This window comes from Erpetoichthys calabaricus, chromosome 18 (genome assembly GCF_900747795.2).
Source record: "Erpetoichthys calabaricus chromosome 18, fErpCal1.3, whole genome shotgun sequence".
NCBI lineage: Eukaryota > Metazoa > Chordata > Cladistia > Polypteriformes > Polypteridae > Erpetoichthys > Erpetoichthys calabaricus.
This window is the reverse complement of record NC_041411.2, coordinates 38,084,832-38,112,706: the sequence shown is the minus strand read 5'-3', so window position 1 is coordinate 38,112,706 and position 27,875 is coordinate 38,084,832. Positions and strand designations below refer to the sequence as shown.

General features: G+C 37.2%; 1 long non-coding RNA gene across 1 annotated transcript; it reads left to right on the top strand.

Moving 5' to 3' along the window:
• The first annotated feature begins 452 nt into the window (after positions 1 to 452).
• On the top strand, positions 453 to 27,599 carry LOC114644847 (uncharacterized). Its single transcript, XR_003715057.2, has 3 exons — positions 453 to 519; positions 20,297 to 20,386; positions 27,353 to 27,599. It is a non-coding gene; the product is annotated as an uncharacterized LOC114644847 (long non-coding RNA).
• Positions 27,600 to 27,875: the final 276 nt, after the last annotated feature.

Below are 27,875 nucleotides of genomic sequence, written 5' to 3'. Positions count from 1 at the left end.
AGTTTCTTGTGTGAAAGTATTCATCATTTGCTTGTTCCAGGAGTCATTGGTCTTTTTCCTGAATCACTATTATTGGTAAGGGTTTAGTTTATAATTGCTTACTTAATCTGCTGGTAATTAATAACTTTGGTGAATAGTGCCTGAGTTTTGCATGAGAACCTAACAAAGGTATTCATACCAAGAAAAGGTTTTCAGATGATACTTGATTATAAATACTTGCACATTTACAATGTATTAAATCTATTTTGTATTGAAAACTTGCTTGTTCAAGGAGTTAAAGGTACCATTCTTGTCAGCAGTTAAACTTACAGTCAAAAACCAGCTTAAAGTTATTTGCAGTAGTTAGTTGAAAACACTGCTTATATTTTTTAAATATGTTACCATTATCACAGAGTGCATGTAGCCGAGAAACCCTCAATTTATTATTTTTTGAATAATGTTTTATTTTTCTTGCAGATGAACGTGACCGGGGTCCAAAAAAAAACATTCACTAAATGGGTCAACAAACACCTAATCAAGGTGAGTATCCTTTCTGTTCTTTCAAGGCTAAGATGCTGCTGGTTAAAATGAAAATGAAGGGAGTAATTATCTAAGAACAAGTGCCTTGTCTACATTTTTATATTGTATTTATTCAATGCAAATTTTGTATAATTAACATAAAAGGCAACACTGCATTACAGTGTAGATAACAATTCAGTATCAAGATATATTTAAAAGATTCATACAACTCATGAAGGCAGCCCATGGAAATTTTAATACATAATATTTGGTTATTCTGAATTTAAAATTTCTTTTTGATAGGGACACCTGTTTTCAAGCCAGTGGTAAAACACAGCCAGTTTGTAAGCTGCAAGTATTGTGCCATTACACTTTCAGTTATTTAGATGTTCCCTGCTTATCTTTTATGTGGTCAATCAATTACAACTTAATGAACTGTGAAAATATTTTTTCTAATGCAATAAATGATATAATTTTCCACATACATGTATGTAAATCTAACTCGTATTTAACCTTTATTTTCTGTTGACTTTCCTATTTCATGCTTTGTCTGTCTCTGGATTTCTGTAACTACTGTTCAAGTATATGCATTTACCAATAAGGAAAATAATGAATTTTGTAATATTTGGTAATGTAAATATGTGGAAAGGATTACGTAGAATCATAAGAATTGACAATTATACTGTAAATGGCTCCTTGATTAAATCGTGTAATTTTTAAAGATTTTGTAATTGTAAGTAATTTTTAAAGATTTTGTAATGCCAAAATGTATAAAATTAAAATGTTTCTCCCATATTTTTGTATTTTTTAATGGACATTTAACTTTTTTTCTTATATATTTATTTATGTGTTTGATACCATAGCTATAACTGAGTGTAAGAGCATTGGAATGTTAACAAAACTATGATAATTTGATGTGAAAAATCATTTTCAAAGTCTTATATTGTAATATCCAGAACAAGACTTTTCAAATACACAATAATGCACTTTTTTGTGTTGACTTTCCAATAAACATGAAGTCTGTCCTGACTTTTTCACAACATTTAGTGCATTGCCAGTTTGTACCAAAGATTTATTTTTAGTACACATGCAAAACTGCTGAGGCATTGGAACAATGTAAACCACAAATAGTCAGAGGACTCTCATCTTGTTCCAGATATGATGGGTGAACTGCCCATTGACGAAGACTATATTCTTTCCTGGAATGCAATAGATAGATAGATAGATACTTTATTAATCCCAAGGGTAAATTCACATTCTTCAGCAGCAGCATACTGATACAAAAAAGAAAACAATATTAAATTAAAGATTGATAATAATGCAGGTAAAAAACAGACAATAACTTTTTATAATGTTAACGTTTAGCCCCCCGGGTGGAATTGAAGAGTCGCTTTAACTTTTAGGGCATAGCTTGTTTGACCCCTCCCCCCCCCCCATTAAAACACTATACCATGCTGTGTAAATAATCAATAATCAATTACTTTGTGGAGGATAATACAATGTGTACATCATTTTTTATCTTTTTAACTGAGCAATGTTTGTTTGTGAAAAAGGTGTAATAAGGTGATGTAAAGAGCAGCTACCATAACTGCTGGCATTGGGTTAACATATGGGTACCACCCAGCTTTTGGCTATTTTTCTCAAAACCAAGTCACATAAACAGAGTTGAAGGCTGAAGAATGCCATAATAAAAAAGACAATTTTCTGTGATTTTTTTTTTACAGTGACTGACTGACTGTTTTTACTGCTGAACTAAGGATTCTTGTTCTGATGATGTCATGCTGTTGTGCAACTTGTAAGCCTTGCCATCTTATTAAGCCAGGGAAAACAGCACAAAACTCAGTATAAGCATGATTTATTTCATGTTCAAGTGCTTTCATCTTACATCACCTCATGATTGGGCAAGTTGATAGTCTGGACACCCTTAACTACCAGTTTTTAATAATGGACAACCAACCTACAGACTCACAAGGGCCGAAAGGCTACCAGATGTTTCGAATCTTTGCCCCATGCAGTGTTTTTCTAATCAGAAACAATTTGATAAAAACGAAACACACAATTCTTCATGTGCGATCGTATATTTGGTTTTGCTTTGAAAGATAGCTACTTATTTTGTACAAGACTACCGTAGCCCCCCATCTAAAGCCTGGTTTATGCCTTACACGGCCACGCTGCTTGTGATGGCAGCACAGCAAAATTATGTCAGATGCTGTGGCACATTTCAAGGTTTCTCAGGGCGTTACACAAAGTCAGAGAATCTACTGTGCTCTGTGCAGAGAGCATCCAGAGACCACATATGAAAGCAGACATTTGTTTTTGAGCAAATTGAAAGTGTGACAAGCAGAGTCATTTCAGGAAGACACAACTTGGAAGTGAAAATGTATACTGATTCTGGAGTTAATTCTTTTCAACTGACAGGGCTTGCTACTGCTGAGAAAATTACCTAAATATTCATTGTCCAACACTACTCCAGTCACAGATTTTTAAGTGTCCAACCTTAGGAAATGGACATTACCCTTTTCGAAATCAGAGGTCTGTGCTCATATGGGGAGGTGTTTTCTGCAAAAAAGGAAATGAAAATTAAAATTATAAAATGTAAATGCAATCTCTTTTGCCATTTTTCAAAGTCTTCGTGCAAGGATGCTGAAAGAATTAAAAATTAAATGAAATAACACCATTTGCAATTTAATTTTCCTCAAATGAGTGAAAGCCTACGAATAAACTCGTAATTCTGGCCCACCTTAAAGTCCTTTGCACCTCTCCATCAAAATCTTCTGTTTTGTAAATGTGTCGATCAGCACAAGCAAGCAGCCTGCTATCCCATCCCCTCCCTGTTGACGGAGCACAACTCGGGCAAAAAGCTCTCCCAGCTCAAGCCAAGGCTCCTTATCTGCATGTGATGTGCCTGGAGTTGTATAGGGTAAATAATACAGTATATCGTTATTTGGAATACATGCATTTCATGTGTGTTCCGTATCTACCAAGTTCTGGGCAAGTGTAGGATGAAAGAAAAGGGAAGAAATGCTGAACACATATCTAAAGCAGAAACTTTTCCCATGTGTATTATCGTAGTATTTCCCTCTACTTACCCTTTACCTGTTTTCTCAAGGGTAAATGTTCTCGTCAGGTTCGTTATCAGGTTGGTCTACTGTTGCACTTTAAAATGAACACACACACACATAGATAAACACACACACACAGACCCTAACCACAACAGTGCCCTATGAATGACACACACACGCTGATTAACCCTTTGCACTTTATACCACACATCAGCCTGTCACTCAGCACTTCAAGAGACTTACTTATTATCGGCACGGACAACATATGATGTTTTAAATAGACCTCAGACCTAAATGTTACTTTTGGTCTCCAAGAAAATATTAAAACATACAAAGACTCAGTATCCTTGACTATAGGCCATTTATCAGCCAAGAATACCTTCTTCTCATACTGTCCCTTCTTTTGAGTGGCGCTCCTCACTCTCAGCCTTATAAACCTCGCAGCACAGAAATAATGGCAAAAATCTGGCTACCCCAGGTGCTCAAAGAAATCTAACTTATTAATTCAATCACTCTAGACATTAAAACAAAGCATAGAAAGTTAAAAGCAGCATGGTATTTATTACAAGAATAATAAGAGAATAATAATAATACCACTGGAACAAAGAATAGAAAATAAGTACTGATAGGAAAGTCTGAATATATATAGTCTTTAGGAAAAGCTTACGAAAAAGTTGAAATGACAAGGATGAATGTCCCAGGGAGGCGCTTGATTTAGCAATGGATGTTCATGATGCCTTTCTGACGACCAATGTCGTCTTCGTCTGTTATTCTTCTTCTTCTCCTCCCTCCTGCTCCTTCTTCTTCCTTCTTCTCCTTCTTCTCCCTCTGCTCCTCTTCCAGACCAAGGCATATTTATTATGAAATATCATGCCTTGGTTACACAACACATGAACCTGATTGGCTGGCTGTCAATGTGATTGATGAATTTTGCTCAAACTCTTTCCCAGATAATAAAGTTCTTTGATATTGCCTGTTTCCCTTTCCCAGGCCATAAATCCCAGATGTCCATCCATAAAGTAATCAATAGCCTGGGGTGTCAGCAGAGCATCCTTTCCCGGGTTGTAAAATAATTGAGCCCCAGAATGTCTTCCTTTCAATGTAGGGAAACAGCTGTTTGAAAGTGAGGTGTGACAAAACCTGCTTTGATCTGTCTTAGTTCATCTGTTGTCTTGTCTCGAACAAAATATAATGGAAACCAAAATGTACAGATTTTATACACCATAACACCATGTTATCCTAGTAATGACGTGAAGTGTATAATGTGTGAAGGCCAAATATCAAATAAACACATGTACTTTTATTCAGAAAATTACCAAAGTAAAAAAGAAAAAAATCATTCAATTTACATGTTGCTGGCAATGTGTTAAAAACTCAAGCTCAAATGTCATTCGACAGGAAGCTAATACATATTCCTGAATGGTGCAGACGTATAAGCCACGAAAGTTCCGGGTTTGAGTCTTGGTCCACCATGTTTTGAGTAGTGAGCTGCTATTATTATTATTACTATCTATAATAATAAAAGGCAAAGCCCTCACTGACTGACTCACTCATCACTAATTCTCCAACTTCCCGTGTAGGTGGAAGGCTGAAATTTGGCAGGGCTCATTCCTTACAGCTTACTTACAAAAGTTAGGCAGGTTTCATTTCGAAATTCAAAGCGTAATGGTCATAACTGGAACATATTTTTTGTCCATACACTGTAATGGAGGAGGCGGAGTCACGTATCGCGTCATCACGCCTCCTATGTAATCACGTGAACTAGAAACAAGGAAGAGATTTACAGCACGAGTCGCACGCGGGAACGAAGGTAAATGACGTTAATTTTTGACTGTCTTTTAATACTGTGTAAGCATACATATTAACACATGTGCAATTAAACGTGTGCATTTACGGGGTGATTTCTCAGGCTTAAAAGCTGACCTTTTATCAAACGCGGGAACAAAGGTAACTGACGTTGTTCACTGTCTTTTAATACTGTGTAACCATACATATTAACACATGTCCAATTAAACGTGTGCATTTACGGGGTGATTTCTCAGGCTTAAAAGCTCGCCTTTTACTAAAAAGGTAAATGCAAAACTATTTTCAATCAGTTTATTGAAACGCTCCCGTTAAGGATTGCAATAACATATTCGCGAGATAAATGAACGAAGTAGGGGGAAATGGAGGAACAGCCGCAAACAGCGAAGAGCAAAAAATTAATTAAACAATTGAGAACGGAGCGAGTTAAGCATACAAGCATGTTCATAAGGGAAACAAACCACGGTGTAAAACGTAAGTTTAAATAAAGTTTATAGAAACGCTCCCGCTGCGGATTGCAATAACATATTCGCGAGATAAAAGTTTAATGAGAAGACACGAGGTATAAACGAACCACACGCCGTGGCGCAACGTTAGGGGCAACAGTTTCAAGCATTCTATGATCTGCTTCTCGCAACTGAAAGACGGCACATGGCGGATGTTAGCCGACTTGCTGAGCGCAACGTTAGGGGCTTCAAGTATGGCGCTGACGCCACATCTCAGTGCCAACACTTTGCAGACTGTACTTAAAAGACACGCCCTCCTCACTGGACAGTTAAAAACACCAATCAAACTAACGATGACATCAAGTATTACCCAATCAAAAGTAGTAAAGGAGGCATCTTCATAAAATGCGTGTGGGATGATTTGCATGAGACGCTGCTTTAAAAAAAAAATGATTACAAAAATACGGGATAAATCCCGTCCACTATTGATTCAAAACGGGACGCGCAATTTCATTGTCAAACGCGGCACGATTCCGTATTTTAAAGGACGGGTGGCAACCCTACAGTGCCAGGTAACCACCCATACAATCAGATTGTGATTCACACTAGGAATGCAATGAATGTAATTACCCCGATCTACATACAAGGCGAAAGTCTTGCAACATTCAAAGATGATGGATTGGGATAATTAGTACTTATTAAGTACACCATGGAACATAAAAGAGCTTATGAAGCCTTGAACCGAAAAAAGCAACATCTCAGAGATCGTACAAAAAAAAAAGGAGGTAATGTCGTTTTACTCGCTGTAGATTTTAGTGAAACATTACCAGTTATTCCACGGGGGAGACCAGCAGATGAACTCAACGCTTCTTTAAAATCCATGCTTCTCCCACGGTCGGTTATATGTCGCGTGTTCTCGGGTAGGTACACCAAAAAATGTATACATTTAAGCATGTAATGGGCAAAGAAAAATGAGGTATACCCGAAGGCACTGCAGTAGTACTCAATGTAACTTTACTTCTTAAATGTTAATGTTTTACTGTTTAATAATTTATACGCTTCTTATATATTGTTCAAATTCTTTTATCAAAATACCAGTGACAGCGCAATGCACGATAACATGGAGTGAATACACCATACGCATCTGCCCACGGCCGCCCTGGTGTGCGCAGATAGGAGTTGATTCTAAAATAAAATAAACATAAAACGAGTAATACAATCATCACCCATAAAGCGGATAGCAGACGTGACGTATTATATGTGTACCACATTTCAAGTCAATAGGTGAAACAGTTTGCAAGCTACAGGTGATTTAAATATCCTGGACAGACCAACGAAAAGCCACGGTAGCAAATTATACAAGAAGATTTTACTGTTTAATTATTTATATTTATATGAAATGTGCTTCTTATATATTACTTCATATTCTCATATGATAATGATGTTAATGTTGTTTATATTGATTTCTATGTTATTGTGAGTGCATCTATGTGTGTATATGTATGTATGTATGTATGTATGTGTATATATATATATATATATATATATATATATATATATATATATATATATATATATAAAAAATATATATATAAAAAATATATGTGTATATGTATATATAATATATCTGTATATGTGTGTATATGTGTGTGTATATGTATATATATATGACAGCAACACTCATAACAATGACAACACAATTACATTGACAATCATGTTACGTTATTTTTAAAATGTTTCCTTTACTTTTTCATAACCTCTTTAACACACTACTTCTCCGCTGCGAAGCGCGGGTATTTTGCTAGTAATATAATAAAAACATACATTTGATTTGAGTCTGTAACACCCAGTGTAAATTTTTACTTTTTTTTTTACTATTCAGTTTTATTCTGTCAGTGACAGTAGGCTGGGGTGGGATGCTAATGGAGAGGTGCGAAGGAATTTAAGGTGGCCCGGGAATATGAGTTTTTTCATAGGCTTCAGGGATTCTAGTGTTAAGAATAAAATTTAGTCACCCATTTGTCATTTCATTTTCCATTTTGTCTTATCATTTTCCATACCCATCTTGGTGTGTCAGTGTCATAACTAAAATGAAAGTGCAATCCTCACTTTAGATTGGCTTCTTTTTCATGACTTGCATACTAACTTCTAAAATTGACAATCAAACTGATAGTGTTTTTAACAGAGAAACTAATTGTCAGCGTCTATATTGGGTTTGAAAACAAGATTTGACGGTACGAAGTAGTGCTGGGCGGTATGACCAAAATTCTGTATCACAGTATGTTTCAAAATTATACCGGTTTCACAGTATTGGACGGTATTTTGTTCCCATGCATGAATGGATGCTAACCACATTTTCCACTGCAGTTACTGGCTAACAATAACCTATTCCACTGTCATGAGAATTGTACATTGTACATTTTAATGTGCACACAAGTATTAATACAGGTTTGCATGGCCCCATAAAGTGATAGTTTTCAAGGGGGTGGCACTAATGAATAAAAGGAATCACATTGCATGACAGATGGAGTCAAAATATAGAGCCTTTTTATTGAACAAATTTTGTAAACAACTTAAACTAAAATTTTGACAATATATTTTCAACCATCCAAAGATGCATTTAGACTTAGTAAAATATCCAGAGGTGCTTGTCAAAAGTTGTATTGCACTGAACATGTCTTAGAAAAGGAATAAATAGGAAATATTTTTTGTAAACCAACTACACTTTGTTAATGTTAACAATCTCTGTCCACTGTGGGGAACAGTCCGGACACAGACAGGCAGACACGATGGTTTCACCACACACACGTTTATTCATATTATTTGTATTCGGTACAGTGCACATACCCAGTGCCTCAGCACCAATCACCCCTGAAGTCCTGGCCACACGCACAATGCCTTTCTCAGTCTTTGGTCCGCCTCCACTCCTCTCCACCAAGCTTCGTCCTCTTCCACCCGACTCTCGCTCCTGACTGGAGGGAGGCGGCCCCTTTTATTCCCCCTGGAAGGACTCCAGGTGGATCCTGAGGGCTCATAGCCACACCCCTGTGTGGCGGAAGCTCCCATGGTGAAGCCAGAAGTCCACTGGGTGTCTTCAAGTCTCTTCCCCCCCAACACTTCCCGGTGTGGCGGAAGTACTGAGGTCCAACACTCCCAAGGCATTGGGGCGCCCCCTGGCGGTGATCACGGGCCCCTACAGGGTAGAGCTCCCAAGCTCTGTACCCGTGGCAACCAAGGAGGATGCCCCCTCGTGTCCTGGAGGAGCCACTCCTCCTGGGCGTCCCGGCCGGGCATGAACGCCCGCCGGGCACCATACCACGTTAAAGTGACTTTTTAAACAACTTTACCATCATTAAACTGCATAATATTTAAACTAATAAATAATAACAATAAAATAAATAATAGTGTGACTTCCAGTAATAATACTATTACTTCAAGACTTCAAGCCCAGGTGCATTACACAGTATTCACCAAATTAAAATAAAATAAAACAAGTGCAACTTGGTGATGACATCTTTACCAACTGAACCATCATTTAGGCAAATTGCATTAATATGGACCTTCCTTCAAGCTAAGCTATATACATAAATAATAAAACTACGGAATCGTATTAGGGCCACGGTGAAGAAAAAAGAATACGGACACAGGAAGAAATATAAAAGACTATATGTCGAGAATAAAGTCGACATGTTGACTTTATTCTCGACATTTTCACTTTAATCTTGACGCTTATGTCGAGATTAAAGTCGACATTTCCACTTTATTCTCATAGTTTATTTTATGAAGTAGAATGTCGTAAACTAAACTTCATCCTAAAATCAATGTTTAATTTACTAGATTTTCTCAAACGCTGTCATAAGTTAATGTAGCACATTAAATGCTTTGTGTTGTGTTCCACGACCCAGTTGTTAATCACTGCGCGCCTCTTAAACTGACTTCCTCTGCAGTAAGAGGAGGCACCGGCAGTGATCACTGTACAAAATACATTCACTTCATGATATTCCTGCTCTCTGAAAATTTAGAATGCTAAGATATATACTTGATGTCATTTTCTGGATGAAATGCATTAAAGCAGGTATTAAACATGCACGGTAGTGTCGTGGTAGTGCTGCTCCCTTGCAGTGAGGGGTCCCCAGGTGTACGTTCAGTGTAGAGATCTTTATGGCAGGTGTGACGAGGGTCCAAAAAAACTGGATGTATGAATGGGTATCGCACAGGTTTAACTTAAATATTGTGTAAATGTTGGGTTTGTGATCTGGTGGTCGGAGACACAAACACAGAATTCAATGGATGTTCTTCTGAATGGGCTTTCTTTTTTGCATGCGTGCTGTCTGTCTGACGTACCAAACCCTCAGCTCCTATCCTTCCTTTTTCTTTCTCCACCTAACCAATCACCACACGATAAACGTCTTTATGAAATTGAAACTAGTTATAAACTTAGACCACGGAGTGTTCAGAACTTAAAAAAAAAAAATCTTTGTTATACATGTTGAATTATGCCATCCATTCAGGGTTGCGCCCATCCCAACAAGCATTATATGCGAGGCAGGAGCAAATCCTGAACGCCAGCACATTGCATGGTTGAATACGAGCAACACATACACTAGCAGGGTCAATATAGCATAACAAAACCCCACATCCTACATGACTTTGAAAGGAAACTGAAGCACGCCGAGTAAACCCACCAGAAAAACATGCAAATTCCAGGCAGGGTACATACGAGACCCCCTTGCTGCAAGGCAGCAGTGCAGCCTCCATGCCACCGTGCCCCCACATGATTAATACATGCTTTAATGCACTTCATCATGAAAATTATATCAAGTATTTATCTTAGCATTCTAAATGTTCAGGGAGCAGGAATATCATGAAGTGAATGTGTTCTGTGTGGTGATCGCTGCCGGCGCCTCCTCAGTACAAGAGGAAGTCAGTTTAAGAAGCACGTACCGATTTAACATGGCTCGGGGAACACTTAACACAAAGCATTTAATGTGCTACATAACTTATGACGGGGTTTGAGAAAATCTAGTAAATATTTATTTTACGATGAAGTTTAGTTTACGATGTTCTACTTTAATGACAAATTACGAGAATAAAGTCAACATGTCGACCTTAATCTTGACATAAACGTCGAGAATCAAGTAGAAATGTCGAGAATCAGAGTCAACATGTCGTCACACTATTACACAGTACCCAGGTACATTACATTGTATTGAAAAAAAATAAAACCAATACAACTTGGCTTGCAGTATTATCCAGTAGTATAGAAACAGTATTCACAGATTTGAACATAATGGTCCACATCTGACCTTTTAAAACCAAAGTATCTCCAGGCAACGGACGTGACTCCTTTTTTTCGGAAAAAGTTCTTCTATGTCATCATGTTCAATTTTATCGTCTGCTACAGCTTCAGTTTCTGAATGTTCTGTCCATTTTCACTGCGCAATACCTCCACCTCCGCATATACTCCGTTGCATGCCTATTTAGCTGTGTAGCCATGAAAAAGAGCCCCCGCGCAACACCTCCACTAACGCATGTACTCCATTGTATCTGTTTAGCGGTGTAGCAGTGAAAAAGGTCCCCCCTTAAAACAGTTTCCCGCTGCGCCACGTTCCGAATGTTGTTTAGGTAATTTAAACCGGTGTTGTGGTATAAGAAAAATCCATATCATAACAAAAATAAAAAACGGTTTTCGGTATGAACTGGTATACCGCCCAGCACTAGCGCTAGCACATCGCAGGGTGAATACGAGCAATACATACAATACTAGGGTCAGTATAGCATAACAAAACCCCACATCGTACATGACTTTGAATGGAAACTGAAGCACGCAGAGTGAACCCACCAGAAAAACATGCAAATTCAAAGCAGGGAACACCCGGTACCCCCTTGCTGCAACACAGCATTTCACCCTACACGCTACCGTGCCCCCATGAGTTTAATACATGCTTTAATGCATTTCATCATGAAAGTGATATCAAGTATTTATCTTAGCATTCTAAATGTTCAGGGAGCAGGAATATCATGAAATTAATGTATTCTGTGTGGTGATCACTGCCTGTGCCTCCTCTTAGTGCAAGAGGAAGTCAGTTTAAGAAACACGTAGCGATTAATATGCCTCGGGGAACACAACACAAAGCATTTAATGTGCTACATAACTTATGACGGGGTTTGAGAAAATCTAGTAAATTAAATATTCATTTTAAGATGACATTTAGTTTACGATGTTCTACTTTAATGACAAATTACGAGAATAAAGTCAACATGTCGACTTTATACTTGTCATAATTGTCGAGATTAAAGTTGAAATGTCAAGAGTGAATTCAACATGTCGTCACTCTATTACACAGTACCCAGGTACATTACACAGTATTGAAAAAAAAAATAAAACAAGTACAACTTGGCTTGCAGTATTATCCAGTAGTAAAGAAATAGTATTCACACATGTGAACATAATGGTCCACATCTGACCTTTTAAAACCAAAGTATCTCCAGACAACAGACATGGCTCCTTTTTTCTGCCAAAGTTGTTCTGTGCCATCTTGTTCAACTTTATCGTCTGCTACAGCTTCAGTTTCAGAATGTTCTCTGTCCATTTTCACCGTTCAATACCTCCACTAACACATATACTCCATTGCATGCATGTTTAGCGGTGCAGCAGTGTAAAAGGTCCCCCCTTAAACAGTTTCACGCTGCGCCACGTTCTGAACGTTGTTTAAACAATTGAAACCGGTGTTGCGGTATAAGAAAAATCCATATCATAACAAAAATAAAAAAGGGTTTTTGGTATGAACCGGTTTACCGCCCAGCTCTAGTACAAATTTACAGTGGTAGTGTTTCAGTTAATTTTTAATAGAATATTTTTGTGAACATTTTGGAGATATAGTAGACCCCTGCGAAGTCGCGATTCAGAGTTCGCTGCCTCAGTCATTCACGGATTTTTTCTTGGAACCTATCTAATAATTGTTAGTGGAAACTGCAAATATCCTCTGCAATTTTATGGCTTTTATCGTGACAATACTACACTGTAGAGAGACCAGGAAGCAACTGTAAAGGAAACACAGCTTGGGATAGTGAAAGTATTCAATAGAATTTGAAACTGCAACTCCCAGCAGTCCTTTCAGTGGCTCTGATTGGTCTTCTGCTGAGGGTGCTGGGGCTGTTGGGGTCAAAGGATGTCAGCGTGTCTTTTAAAAAGGGGGCCTGTGGCCAGAAGCAAAAAAAAAAAGTTTTTGTAATTTGTGTTTCAGCGTTATTCATTTCTCCTTGCTGCTGATTGACTGTGATGCATCCCCAGCTGAGTGTTCTTGTGTTTTCCGTTTTGTTCCTCTTAACCCTTAACTCTTTTAGGGCTAATTTTTTTTTGTTTCTTTTCTCCCAGGGCTGAATATTTTTCCAAAAACTAACATTTTAAAAAAAGAACACAAAGCAATTGTTTAACACATCAAATCAACAAAAAAATTTACTTTTGACAAATGTTACTGTCTTGCATGTTGTATGAGCCTGCATACTCTATGATTTCACATACATATCACATACATTTTACACAGCAAAGTCTGATCTCGCTCAAAGCAGCCAATTTCAGTCATTGCCACATTGCACTCCTTACAATATGTGTTGCTTTGGTGCCTATTTTTCAATTGTCTGTTGCTGCACTTTCTAACATATATTGTTAGTGTGTACTGTAGAGAGACAAATCACCCATTTGCCATCGTGCCATGCCACTGCCACCAAGTTTTCTGCCTGCATGAAAACCATATTGTCACCTCTTTTCATCTTCTGAAACTTTATGAACTTTATGTATGGCATTATAGCCTGGCTCACCCCATGGGATTTGCTTCTGTGTATTACAGAAGTGAATAAAACTTTGCAGCAGCACGTACCTAAGCCACCAGGGGACAAAACACGTTTGGACCAATGCTCCCTGAATTTATATCACCAGTTCTGTCCCATCTCTATTTGTAATGCCACAGCGCGCTTCATCTCGTCTTTCGTTGTGGGTTTCCACTTTGAAAAACGAGAATGCGATGCAAACGCAGCCGGCGATTCAAAAAAAATCTCTGCCTACCTGTTTGTCTCGTCTGACAGTAGCTGAAAAGCAGCATCAGGAGAGAGCAGCCTGAAGTACAGCAGCTGGTGGTCTGTCGTGTCCAACAGCAAGCCATGCCGTCTTGTAAACTCCGGTAGCCAGATCGGCTCTCAACGGATCAATGTCTGTGTATTTATCCCATGCGAACTTTGCCGTAGATGCATCGGCTGCGCGAAGGCACTCAACTGGCAGCAGATCCGCTGGCACGGCATCGGCTGGTGTCTGATCAGCTGATGCCTGCTTCTAACTCTCTTGTTCGATCTCCTTATCACTGCCAATGAAGTCCGATTCTGAAAAATGAAGAGTCCGACTCCGCGATAATGCGCAAAACATCGCCTGCCGAGTGTTTTCTTTTCTGCACTTGCTTCGCTGCCTTTTCACATGTCGGTGCCATCTTGCCTTTGTTTACATTTCGCAACTCACGCACACGTAATGTTTATTTGCCGAGACAACGAGTCTAGCATTCCTCCAAGCACAGAGGGAATGCCTGTGACGTGACAGTGAGATTTGTCGCCATTAACAGCTGATTGTCGCCCCCTATCCCTGGATGTCGACTTTTGTCGACATTCGCCTTCAACCCCTCCTGTCGACAAAAGTCGACATCCGCCCTAAAAGAGTTAAACTGCCAAAACCGTCTATAGTTGATTCCCAGTGCCATTTGTGAGCACGCAGAAGCTGATCAGTCAGTGCTGTACATTTGTTGAGCAGCCAGCTCATGACCACTGCCAGCACCTTGTGAGCAGGTCGGCTGAACGCACCCCTTGAAGACACAGACACTCCTCAAAAAAACCCTTTTAAAAAACGCTGATAGATCACTTCACATTGCTCCCTAATTTGCTGGGCTTACTTGCGGCTGCTCTGTCACGTGATATGCTTCTTGTGCGACGCTACGCATACTTAAAAGCCGAACAGCACATGTCCTTTTTGGCTGATTGCTTTGTTTCTCTCTCCTCCCCCAGACATCCTCTGCTCCTGTTGCGGGTTCTGCTCCTGTTGTGCTCCCCTATGATGTTTGCCTGTTTGTTTAATTGATAACTAACTGCATACTGAGCTCGTTTTACATCTGAAAGAGACATGTTTGTTTGAAGTGTTTGAATAAAGTTCCTGTCTCTACAATCTCCTGTGTTTCTGTGCAATTCTGTGACCCAAGCATGACACCCTGCAGCACTGAAGCTTGACTGTCTCTGTGATTGAGCCGCTGCATTAGACTAGCCTGCAAGCATCAGCGCTTACCTCTGTGTGCCGGAATGCAGCCAGTTCAAGCGCAGTTGGCTCGGTGATTTACTGAGTTTCATCCATGGCATCAGTTGCACCTTGTACATATTGTTTCAGTAGTATTTTAAACAGTTTTTACAGTTCATTAGCAGTGTGTAAAATGATCAGTGTTGCAGTAATTGTGATGCTCTTTGCATGAAAAAAAGTGTTCCGTTAAAATTTCAGTTTTTCTTTGTGAATTGTGACGTTTACTTAAAGTGCAGCAAAAAAGTATTTGGTGTCCAGGGATGCATTAACTATGTGGCAGTTTAAGAGTTTAAAGCCCCAGGAGGCCCTGCACCTTCTAAGGCTTCTGGCAATGAAAACGCGGTTGCATGAATTACAGTACATATAGCGGTAACATCAGTATTTTATATTCTAGCACTGTGGGAGACATAGCAGTACAGTACTGTGCAGTATGCGGGTTTACCTTTACATTCTTTTTTTAGGTAATGTATTAAGCTGAGTTAGAAATTAAATTAGAGTTTTGGGGGCATATTAAGGGTTTAAACTATAAAAATAGGCATTTTTTTTTAACTGCATCCAAAATTCGTGGTGTTTAACAATTCGCGGGTGCTCTAGGAATATAATCCCCGTGAATTTTGAGGGTGTACTATAATCCTTTAAGAATTGCATGGTTGCTAGAATAAAATATTATTGTCTGAGATTACAGTTGTGTGTATGTTGTGGTAGAAGAGTACAATGCACTCGTTTACAACAAAACTTTACAAATAATCAGTGCTTTAAAAAGTTGCAGATAACCCTGCACCACTGGGCTAGTAGCTCAGCAAACTTCCATATGCATTTACAGTTTATCCATCTCTGCACCTTTTGAAGTGTTTGTGTTTTTATTGTGGAACGTTTAAGTATATTGTGGAATTTCATGCATTTTGAAATGATGGTGAGCAGACATAATATTGGCATTGGCAACAGGGCATGGCATTGGTATGTGCAATAGGAAGTTAGAATGAATAATAAGGATACTGATGAAAGTAAAACAAAATCAGGAGTGTAGTTGGAGGATATGAAGGAATTCTTTACTTATTATAGTGAAAAATACAACTACTCACTAGGATAAGTTTTGATTGGCTATCTATTAAAGGTTAAAATAGAAGATAAATTAACACTGTAAAAGTAGAAAAAATCAATAAGACGTAAAATTAGAACAAATCACAAAATTTTATGTATCAAGTCGTCTTCATGTGGTGCACTAATAAAGAAATTTTACAATCAAAACTTTTTTTGTTTTAAGTTATGTTTGTCAACGTTTGGTTTGTGTGCTGCATAAAGAGTGCCCTAAACTTATTTATTTTTTTATAAAGCACTTTAAAAACAACATCAAGGATGACCAAAGTGCTGTACAATAAAACCCAACATATCAGACACACAATAACCAAAGGGTAAAAAAAACCAGAAACACACAAAGTTGAAGAGTATAACGTTGCCTTTAACACTAGAATTACCAGAGCCTACGAAAAAACTCGTAGATCCGGCCCACCTTAAACTGCTTCTTAAAACCATTCTCACCTCTCCGCCAGTGTCTTTTGTCATCTAAATGTACTGATAAAGACATGCTGCAAACAGCCGGCTATTCCATCCCCCCACCGACTTAGAACGTAAACGAACTTTTTCCAACTCATGTCTTGATTGATTATCTGGGAATGAAGTGGAGTTTTAGAGTGGAAATAATAAATCGTTATTTGGAACATACGCATTTCATGTGTGTTGCGTTTCTACAGTAATCTGTGTAAACACATTGTTAAAACAGAAACTTTTTTTATATTCTAGTAACAAGATGTAGGCATAAACTATATATCAAAGAAACACTTTCACAAAAGGTACAAAAAAAAAAGCCGCTGCCATCAAAAGCTGCCTTAGTGTGTGACATTGACACTTATTTACTATAACTGCCGCCGTGGCGCAACAGTATCAGTTGCTGACTGGCAATCCGAAGGTCACGAGTTCGATCCTGCATGACTCCCTTTTGTGAAGTGTCCTTATTTTTAATGTTTTAGAATAAAAAAAACCATTTGATTTCAGTCTGTAACAGCCGGTGTAATTTATGATATTTGTAAAGGTTAGCTTTATTTATTTATTTTTTTTAATTCACTTTTCATTCTCTGTTGCGTTCAGGATCCTTCCCTAGCCCACCTGACACTGCTGTTATCACATAAAGACGCGCTATAGCTCTGCAGTTTGTCACAATACATACGACCACGTGGTGTTTTTTTTCCTACAATCTTGCCAGTCTCCACATGTTGCTGTATGCTGTTTCTTTTGTACTCCAGGACATGCAGAGGAAAGCATAGTAAAGAGCAGTCACTTCAGTGCTATATGCAATCATCAGACACTCCCCATCTGACACTGCTGTTTTCACATAAAGACTCGCTATAGCTCTGCAGTGTACTTGTGACTGCATTGTCATACCAATGCTTGTGAACTGAAGTGTCTGCATGCACTTTTCGTGGCATTACATGCGTATTTTTTGAGCATGCCCATGTAGCTCAAACAAAGGAACATATGTTGATGTAAAAGTATAACAAAACAAGTGCACTTTTATTCAAGACTATAACCGAAGAAAAAAGAAAGCAAGTTACAGTAGGCGGTTGATATGACAGCTTGCGTGGTGCAATGCTAAGAACTGCTGATTTCCATTCCGTGCTATGTAACTGTTAACATTTGAATCTGATGATTGCATATAGCGCTGTCTTATTCAGTGTGCGCAAGAACATGCAGGTGGCCAGTTGCTGCGTGCTACAACACACATTTTAAAAAAAGAAAGAGACAAATACATGTGACGTTTTGAAGAAATCATTTTATGCCGCGAATAGTACCAATCAGAAAACATTGTCAAAGTAATGCAATATTATTTGAAAACGAACAGCGTCAGGTTGGGTGTGAAGTTATACTGGCGCTGTTTGAGTCACATCAGAAGCTGAATAAGCTGAACAAGCTCCTGTTCTGACTCTTAAATAAAAAGCATGAATTAATCAACAGAAATAACCGCGATTAATAAATTTTATGTCTGTTTGAGGAAAAAAAAAAAACACTTTCTCCAAAGCTAGGAATCGAACTCGCGTCTCTGTAGCATGGCAGGGTTGCTGTGGTCCAAGTCAGCAAATCTTAGCGTTAAGCTACGGAAAGAGTTGTAGTATCCTTAAACCTTTTGTGAAAGTGTTTATTTGATGTTTGGATTTCAGGCTTCACACATTCTCTATAGTTTATGCCTACATTTTGTTACATTTATTACTAAAATATGAAAATGTTTCTGTTTTAGTAATGTGTTTACACAGATTACTGTAGAAACGGAACACACATGAAATGCGTGTATTCCAAATAACGATCTATTATTTCCATTCTAAAACTCCAGCAGTTCAGTCACTCCCAGATAATGAAACAAGGCATGAGCTGGGAAAACTTAGTGAACGTTCTGTGACAGTGGGGGATGGAATAGCCGGTTACTTGCTGCTCGTCTTAATCAGCACATTTAGAAGACAAAAGAGAGGTGAGAACGGTTTTAAGGTGGGCCGGATTTACGTGTTTTTTCGTAGACTCTGGTAATTCTAGTGTTAAAGTGGGCCTGGTATCTGGAGCAATTTGTGAATCCTTAATATGTGTGAAAGTTAATATGGATTAATGGTTTTTGCAATCTGTTCAGCTTGATTCTCAACATGGTCTCCCCTCAGGAGGTCATTTTACAATGCTATCCCATCTCATTTACAGTAATCCCTCCTCCATCGTGGGGGTTGCGTTCCTGAGCCACCCGCGAAATAATAAAATCTGCGAAGTAGAAACCATATGTTTATATGGTTATTTTTATATTGTCATGCTTGGGTCACAGATTTGCGCAGAAACACAGGAGGTTGTAGAGAGACAGGAACGTTATTCAAACACTGCAAACAAACATTTGTCTCTTTTTGAAATGTTTAAACTGTGCTCCATGACAAGACAGAGATGACAGTTCCGTCTCACAATTAAAAGAATGCAAACATATCTTCCTCTTCAAAGGAGTGCGCGTCAGAGAGAGAGACTGTCAGAAAGAGAGAGGAAAGCAAACAAATCAATAGGGCTGTTTGGCTTTTAAGTATGCGAAGCACCGCGGCACAAAGCTGTTGAAGGCGGCAGCTCACACCCCCTCCGTCAGGAGCAGAGAGAGAGAGAGATAGAGAGAGACAGAGAAAAACAAGCCGCGAAGGGCGAAGCGCGATATATCGAGGGATTACTGTACTCCATTATTTCAATTACTAAAGTTAAATACAGTATGTTCAGACATTGTGGTAAATCTTGTAGTCAGTACTGTGACTGTGTTTAAGAAAACAAGACTTTTTTTTGTGTATTTGAATTAAAAAAAAAAAAAACGTAGAAATGTTTACAGTATGTCACAGACTAGGAGAAACTAATGTATCACAGTGATTGTAAAACTGTTCTTGCTGACTTTTATCATTGTCTCTTATTATGATTTTATATTTTCTGCCACCAGAACTTTGATCATGCTTTTAGGGAAAATGTAACCTTATAATCCAGTGCTGCTTTGTCTGCCTTCCATAAAACAGTGACTGATCATATTATGCTAGAACACTCAAGTATCTTGCACCTTAATCCTTTCAATTATCAAATTTCTTGATAACTGCATTGTACCCTGCAATACAAATGATCCAAGTTCCATTGTTTGCTTTTAGCATTGCTTTCTTTTAAATAGTTGTGTATGTTAAAGCAGTAGTTCCTTAAAGTATTCTTCTCCCTTTCAGAAATATCCCCAGTTAAGATTTTTATATCACTTTCTGCTTGTATCCTTGATTGATGTGTATGCTGTATTCAGTTTGATGTAATTTATAAACTCAGTAATATTTAGTTATTAAATTAATTGATAAAGTAATTTGTTTTTTTGACTTGCTTATAAATGTACCTTTTCACATGGTGGCTGAATTTCTAACCATAAAGTGTGATGCGTGGATTTCTGTATTTATCTTGTATATTATGTCCATGTACTTGCTGTTCTATTTTCATTCAAAAATATTGCTTACAAAAGTATTCTTTTTAATAGTATAATAACAAGGGGCAGTCCAGTAGTTAGAAGTAGCTTTCTTGTGAAAATATGCACTATGTTGTTCAGCATTGTATTTTATAAATTGTATTCTTCTTTACAGTTGAGAAAACATATTACTGATCTCTATGAAGATCTAAGAGATGGACATAACCTAATCTCTCTACTGGAAGTGTTGTCTGGCGTCACACTGGTAAGTGTCAGACTTGAATTAATATGCTTGCATTTGTATAGAGAAAGTGTTAATTTAGGTTTTTAGATTCTTTTACTGTTTTATTTTATATACAATAAATTTAATTAAGTTATACAGTTAATTGTTGTGATTGCATAATATTGATTCTCTTTGTGGATTTATTGAGTGTAAACATCAATAACGGGCTTGCCATTTTGAGTTTATGAGAGTCTGAATTTTCAAAAATTTGCTTTCTTTGGTTAATTTTATTATCACTTCTACTGTTATTACAGGAAAAGACAAGGTCAATTAACTAAGAGGAAGCTGTTTTTCCTTGAGGTAGATACAGTATATCACGAGATTGATTGATGGTCCTGGACTAGGTTGCAAAGTGGGAAGAAGTCCTTAGAAATAGAGCTTTAAAATTTACTCTTCTGGCGAAATCTAGTCTTCAGTACTGTTGATTGGCGAAATTTGCCAAAACATTTTTGCAGCAAATTTGTTGTGTTTACTGATGACCTTGTTCACTGAATTTTTTCCTGAGAAATTCACTGTGCAACCATCTTAAATAAACATTTTTTCCCAGTACCCCAAGATGCTTTGTGAGGCCAGTGTGATATCACATACAGTAGCTGTATGGGGTATATTAGCTGAAAATAATGAGAATATTTTGAGTACTTGTAACAGATATATAACACTAGCTGGTAGTGCAGTGCCGCCCAACAAATTTGCATTCATTATTAGCCATGTGCCAGCAACTACCAGTCAAAACAAGTCTTAAGATAGCCTTCTGCTTCCTCCTCATGTTTGAATTAGACCCTATGAAATAATAATAAAAGATGTTTTACTATTTATCAGGTGTTTTTTTCTTCTTGATGAAAGAAAAAGTATGAAGCATCTACCCAGATACATGGGAAACAAGTGAGATTCCAGCTGCACCCAGAGCTGTGACTTCTAAGAACATGAAATTTTCCTTCTCAGTTGCACCTAATGACAAGACAGAAATAAACAAAACAAATAGTGACAAGACAGATTATTTGCATTAAGATTGTTATCTAGGTTAGTTCCTGATTATTTATATTCATTCACTATTTCTGCCTCCTCCCCCAAAACAATAATGGGTGAACATACAGATTTCTGTCTTTTAAAATCAGTATAATTTCTTTGTTTTTTTTTTTTTTGTTTTTTTTTGTTTTTTTTTTTTACATTAAGATTTAGAAAGTTTTTGTTACACCACTTTACAATATAGTCCACTTGATTTAGATAGTGTCTTTCATCCTCCCCATATATGCATCTTTTGAGCATGGTGTCATCCGCATATTTGATAATGGAACAGTACTCATTGTTCTGTCTCATGTCACTTGTGTACAGAGTAAATAGTAATGGTGATAAGACACACTTCTGCGAACTTCCTATGTTTGAATGAATGACTTTTGAAAAAAGCGTCCTGTACCTTGACTGTCTCTGAACGATTTAAAAGAAAGTTCTGAATCTATAATGTGATAATTGGGTTTACATTGATAGTACTCAATTTTCCATTCAGTATATGAGGCTGTATGGTATTGAATGCTGAAGAAAAATCTAAACATAGTGCTCTGACATATGAACCAGGCTGATCAAGAAAAGTATAGATATGAAGTAAAATAACAAGCAGAGCAGAGCTTCAACACTTACGTTTGCACAGTAAGCAAATTGGTGGTTATCTTGAAAACACACAATGTTTTTCACCAAATTTTCTAAGCATTTCATTAGAAACAGGGGTAATGATTGATTATTTTCACAGCTTAAGTACAATACCAAAGGTCAGAGACCAGTTAAAAAACAAATAAATTAAAAAAAAAAAAATGGAGAGAGCTACTTAAAGCAGGACTTTTAAGAGTTGACCTGATATGCCATCTGGCCCCACTGCCCTGTTTGGTTTAGCCCGCCTCAAGCTTTTCTCCACTTCAATTAAACTGAAACCTATCACAGCAGAATTCCTGGTGTTTTTATAAAGCATTTCTATTACTTCCGCATTTTGGGTGCTGAAATCACCTGTTTCAAATCTGGTTAAAAAAAAAGTTAAGTTCATCTACTAAACATTTCTGGTCTCTGTCAACTGGAAATTTCACACTGTTTTTAGAACCCAGTCCTGTGATTGTTTTTAGGCCTCTCCAAACCTGCTTTGGATTGTTACCATTAACACTAGAATTACCAGAGCCTACAAAAAAACTCGTAGATCCGGCCCACTTTAAATCCGTTCGCACCTCTCCATCAGCATCTTTTGTCCTGTAAATGTGCCGATAAAGGCAAGCAGCCTACTATTCCATCCCCCCACAGCTGCAGAACGTTTACAAAGTTCTCCCAGCTCATGCCTTGATTGATTATCTGGGAGTGAAGTGCTGGAATTTTAGAGTGGAAATAATAGATCGTTATTTGGAACACATGCATTTCATGTGTGTTCTGTTTCTGCAATAATCTGTGTAAACACATTGTTAAAACAGAAACGTTTTTTAGTAGTAAATGACAAAATATTGGCAAACTATATAATGTGTGAAGCCTGAAGTCCAAAGATCAAATAAACACTTTCACAAAAGTTTCAAGGACAATACAACAGTTTCCGTGGCGTAGCTGGAAGATCTGCTGACTTGTAATCAACAGTCCCCGGTTCGATCCCGTCTGCCTCCTATATTTGCCGTTTTCAGTAGTGAGCTGCTCTTATTGTTAATATTATACAGTACACACATACATTTGGTTTGCATCTGTAACAGATGGTATACATTTATAGTACTTGTGAAAGTTACCGTTTTATATTCACTTTTATTCTCTGTCACGATACATACTACCGCCCCCCACCCATGGATCTGATGCTGATAGTTTTTATTTGAAACTGGGAATAACTGTAGATGTGAGTGTTGTTTTGAGGCAATGGAACTGGACATTCTCTGATCTGGAGGGATAAAAACTGACACACAAACGCTGGTGAATCTGCCTTCTTCGTATCTCACCGTCACTTGATTTTTTTTTTTTTATTCAGTTTTATTGAGTGTTCCTGCTCTCCAGACATAACTTTGCACATTGTGGCCAAAAGTTCTATTTTGATTTCATCAGTCCACAGGACTTGTTTCCACAGTGCATCAGACTTGTTTAGATGCTTATTTGCAAACATCAGGCACTGTATTTTGTGGCTAAGACACAGGAAAGGTTTTCTTCTGCTAACTTTATCATGGAGGTCATATTTGTTCAGCAGAACAGTCCACCACTACTCCAGAGTCTGCTAAATCATCCTGAAGGTCTGATGAAGTCAAATGGGGGTTTTAATTTGTGTTTCTAGCAATCCAATGAGAAATTCTTTACATTCCTGTTAATTTACATTTCTTAATAAAATTATGAACTGAGGAAACATCTACCTGAAAACACTTTGCTGTCATCTTGTAGCCTTTTCCTGCTTTGTGAGCTTCAGTTATTTTATTCCTTAGAGTGCTAGGCAGATGCTTAGAGGAGACCATGGCTGCTGATTGTTGGGACAAGGAGGAGTCAAGAGAATTTATACAGCTTTGCACTTTGCATTACCTGGTGACTCCTAACAATGGCTGTAAACAAGCCATAGCCCTAATGAAGTAATTAAGGTCTGAGACCGTAGTAAAAGTTATCTGAGACCTCTAATATTTTGGGATGCCCTAACTTTTGCATGGTGTTTATTTTTGGTTTTTCACTGTAAAATGGTATAAAATAAAAACAATACACTAATCCTGCATAAAATGCTGTAATGAAATGTGTCCTCTTTATGCCTTTTGGTGATTCGTTCTTCTGCAGTTCTTCACAGTAACAGACATTTGTATGCCACTGTATAAGAAGAAAAGCTAATTTTTCATAAGGCACATTTTTTAGTACCAGAACCAGAATTGTTTAATTATTTTGAGTAATTTTACAATTTGCAGAATATTTTGAAATTTTTTAAGTGGTTTCTGCTGGGATTTTGCTGACACTACAGTTTTTGATAAACTGCCCAATTAATTGTCAAAGGAACTTTAATTAAATGTTTTTCAATTCTTATGTCAACTATATATCTAAATTAATAAGCAGTGGTCCCAGCATTGACTACAAGGTTTTCTGGTTTTCACCTTGGATATGGTATTACTTTACACCCAAAATCAGGATATGCCATACAAAGGTGGTAGGAAGTGAATGAGTGAAAACACTATATCAAGCGCCCAAAAAAAAACAAAACAAAAACAGTTGATGGTGTTTTCACAAGTCCCTGTTGACCTCTGCCAAAAAAGGGGGACCTTGTCCACAATTTATTGACAAGTTCAAAAGAGATTGCTTTACTTAAACTGCCCTATAAGAGCTGGGCACAGGTATCTACCAACAATGAATGGCTCCTATAAGAAAACAAAAATATAATGACCCACTATGGAAATGCACATAAAAGGATGTACTGCAACTAGCAAAAACACAACCCTCAAAAACACACTAAACCTGATTATACTGGTAGTACACTGCTAGCAGTATTGAGATTGTTTTTTCTTTTCAGAAGAAAACATTTGTTGTTACTTTTTTTTTTTCTTCTAATGCTTAAACAAGTGGTATGCCATTTATGCATTATTCCCTGACTTTTGTAGCGTGACGTTTTTACTACCAGGGAAAGCCTGATCATTTTTATGTACTCTAGATTTATATTTATATAATTCTAATTTCTGAAAAATGTGTGCTTAATAAAGGATTGATTAGTGGGCAAGGGTTTTCCAAGTAAAAATGTGGGAGACATACTATACACTGCTGGTCAAAAAATTTAGAACACCTCAGTTTTTCCAGTTTTTCTTCAAATTTAATCAGTTGAAATGCAGTGAATGACTTTAAATGGTGAAAAGGTAAGCAGTAAACTGCCAGAGGTTTAAAATTAAAGTTTAGGTTGGCAAAAACTGAAAAAAAGGAAATTTCAGAATGTTACAAATGGGTCTTCTTCAGGGAACAACTAATAGGTTACAACCTAGAGATGTTCTGCAACAGTTAAATTAAGCCTTGCAAGTTGAAACAAACAATTTGCACAGTACTTCAAAGGGTATAGTAACAGCTTGTTCCAACTGTGCTTTAAGACAGATGGAGGGTTTTATGTAATCAACAGAAGTTGGGTCACCTGTGTAAATTGTTTTCTTCAACTTGCAAAGCTGAATGGCTACAGACAATCTGTTGGTTGTATCCTATTACTTGTTCCCTAAAGAAGGCCCATTTGTGATATTCTGAAATTTCTTTTTAGTTTTTGCTAACCTAAACTTTAAATTTAAACCTTTGCAGTTTACCTCTTTACCTTTTCATTTTAGGTCATTTATTGCATTTCAACTGATTAAATCTGAAGAAAAATTGGAAAAACCAGGTTGTTCTAAGACTTTTAACCGGTAATATAAAGGAGTAAAGTAATGTAAAGGAGTTCATTTGTACAAAAGGAAGGTCGCTAGTTGTGGGTATGCTCAGTGTATATACTGAATGTCCTGAAAACACACAGAAAAACCTAGCAAATGCTAGTTAGGATTGGTTGAGTAAGTTAACAGAGACAGTGAGCGAGGGCCAGTACAGGGAAACACATGGCCTTGAAGTATTTTATAGAGGTGTATCTCAATAAATTAGAATATAAATGAAAAGTTGATTTATTTCAGTAATTCAATTCAAAAAGTGAAACTCATATAGATTCATTACACACAGAATGATATATTTCAAGCGTTTATTTCTTTTAATTTTGCTGATTATGGCTTATAGTTAATTAAAACCCCAAAATTCAGTATCTCAGAAAATTATAATATTGTGAAAAAGTTCAATATTGTAGACTGATGGTGTCGCACTCCACTCAGCTAATTAATCTAAAACCCCACCAAAGGTGCCCTGAGCCTTTAAATGGTCTCTTAGTCTGGTTCAGTAGGCCACACAATCATGGGGTCATTGATGCCCTCCACAAGGAGGGTAAGTCACAAAAGGTCATTACTAAAGAAGCTGGCTGTTCACAGAGTGCCGTATCCAAGCATATTAAAGAGTAAATCCATATTAATAAAATTAAACAAAACAAAGAAAAATCAAGCTTAAACATATCACTGGTGAAAAACATGAAAAGAAATGCTTGAGTGAACAACATAAACAAATAAAAATCGTAAACTAATAATAATAAAGATAATATCTGAGAATACTGTAATACTGCATCCTCTAGCATACCAAGTGAATATTCAATTGACAGTAAAGAGAAAAAAATTCTGAGTGAGTATAGTATAAAAGTGCATCTGAAGCCGAGTTTAGTTCAGTTGGAATGCTACTGTTGTATGATACATAAACAGTGCACATTGCAAGATTAGAGATGCAGCTTGCTTTTTACTTGAATTTCCATCGTTTTTCCCTTTTGTAAGTTTACTTCGGGCTCATTTCAGTTCTTTTTGGTTAAAGTTTTTAGTTTCCAACATTCTCTGAACTAAACTATTTCCATGTGCTAAGCCTGTTTCAATTTGTATTCTGCTTTTCATCTAAGCCCTTAAACTTTGTAATGGTACAAGATTACAGATCAAAGTGTTATGTTCTAATTGTTTGAAGCTAACATTTGTACAAGATGTGCAGGAGAAATTATATGCACACAATTCCCATTATTCCTACTACCTGCTTCAATTCAAAACAATACAGTTTTCTGTAATACTGATTTTTGCAACGAACATCAACAGAACCCAAAGGCCAGTCACAAGATTTCAATTGATCTGGGGCAGGAATGATTCACTAATGGACAATTGTATGAAGTGTGTTATATGAAGCAAGAATAATGAGCTGAAAAGTATTTAGTTAGTTACATAATACTTATTACACATTTGATTAATCGATGGCATTGTAAATGAAGCCCATTGTCTTAGAAAATTTGCTTGCCAAAGCCAGGTAACTTAGCTAGTGTTTTTATTTGAAATCTAATTCGTGGGCAGTTTTAGTTTTTTTAATTAGCGATTTATTATTTAATATATTATTATTTATTTTTTTTTTTAGCCTCGAGAAAAAGGCAGAATGCGCTTCCACCGTATGCAGAATATACAGATTGCCCTGGACTTCCTCAGGCAGAGACAGGTAAATGTGTAAAATTCTGTTGTGGTTGTATGAGGGGTGATCAAAACATTTTAAGCCTAAACCTTTAAGGAGTATTCTACCTGTCTGATTCTTTAAGTACCCAAAGATTAGCTCTTGTTTACTAATATGGGTAGACCTTCACTAATGCAGCACCATTGGGACCTGAAGAGTGCCAGATCAGGGAAGAATCGTCTCTAAACAGTAGCTAAACACTTCTTCATACTTTTAAAATATAATTTAAAACAGTAGAAGCTGCACAATAAAGGAAACACAAACATTAAGTGAAAAAGCAAGTGGAAATTGAATAAAGTAGGGATGCACAATAATATCGGATTAATATCTGTATTGGCAGATAATGGGTTAAAATAATTTTATCAGCATCAGACCGATGACTAAATTTGACCGATAATTTGATCCGATATTGATGATGCATTCAATGTGTTCC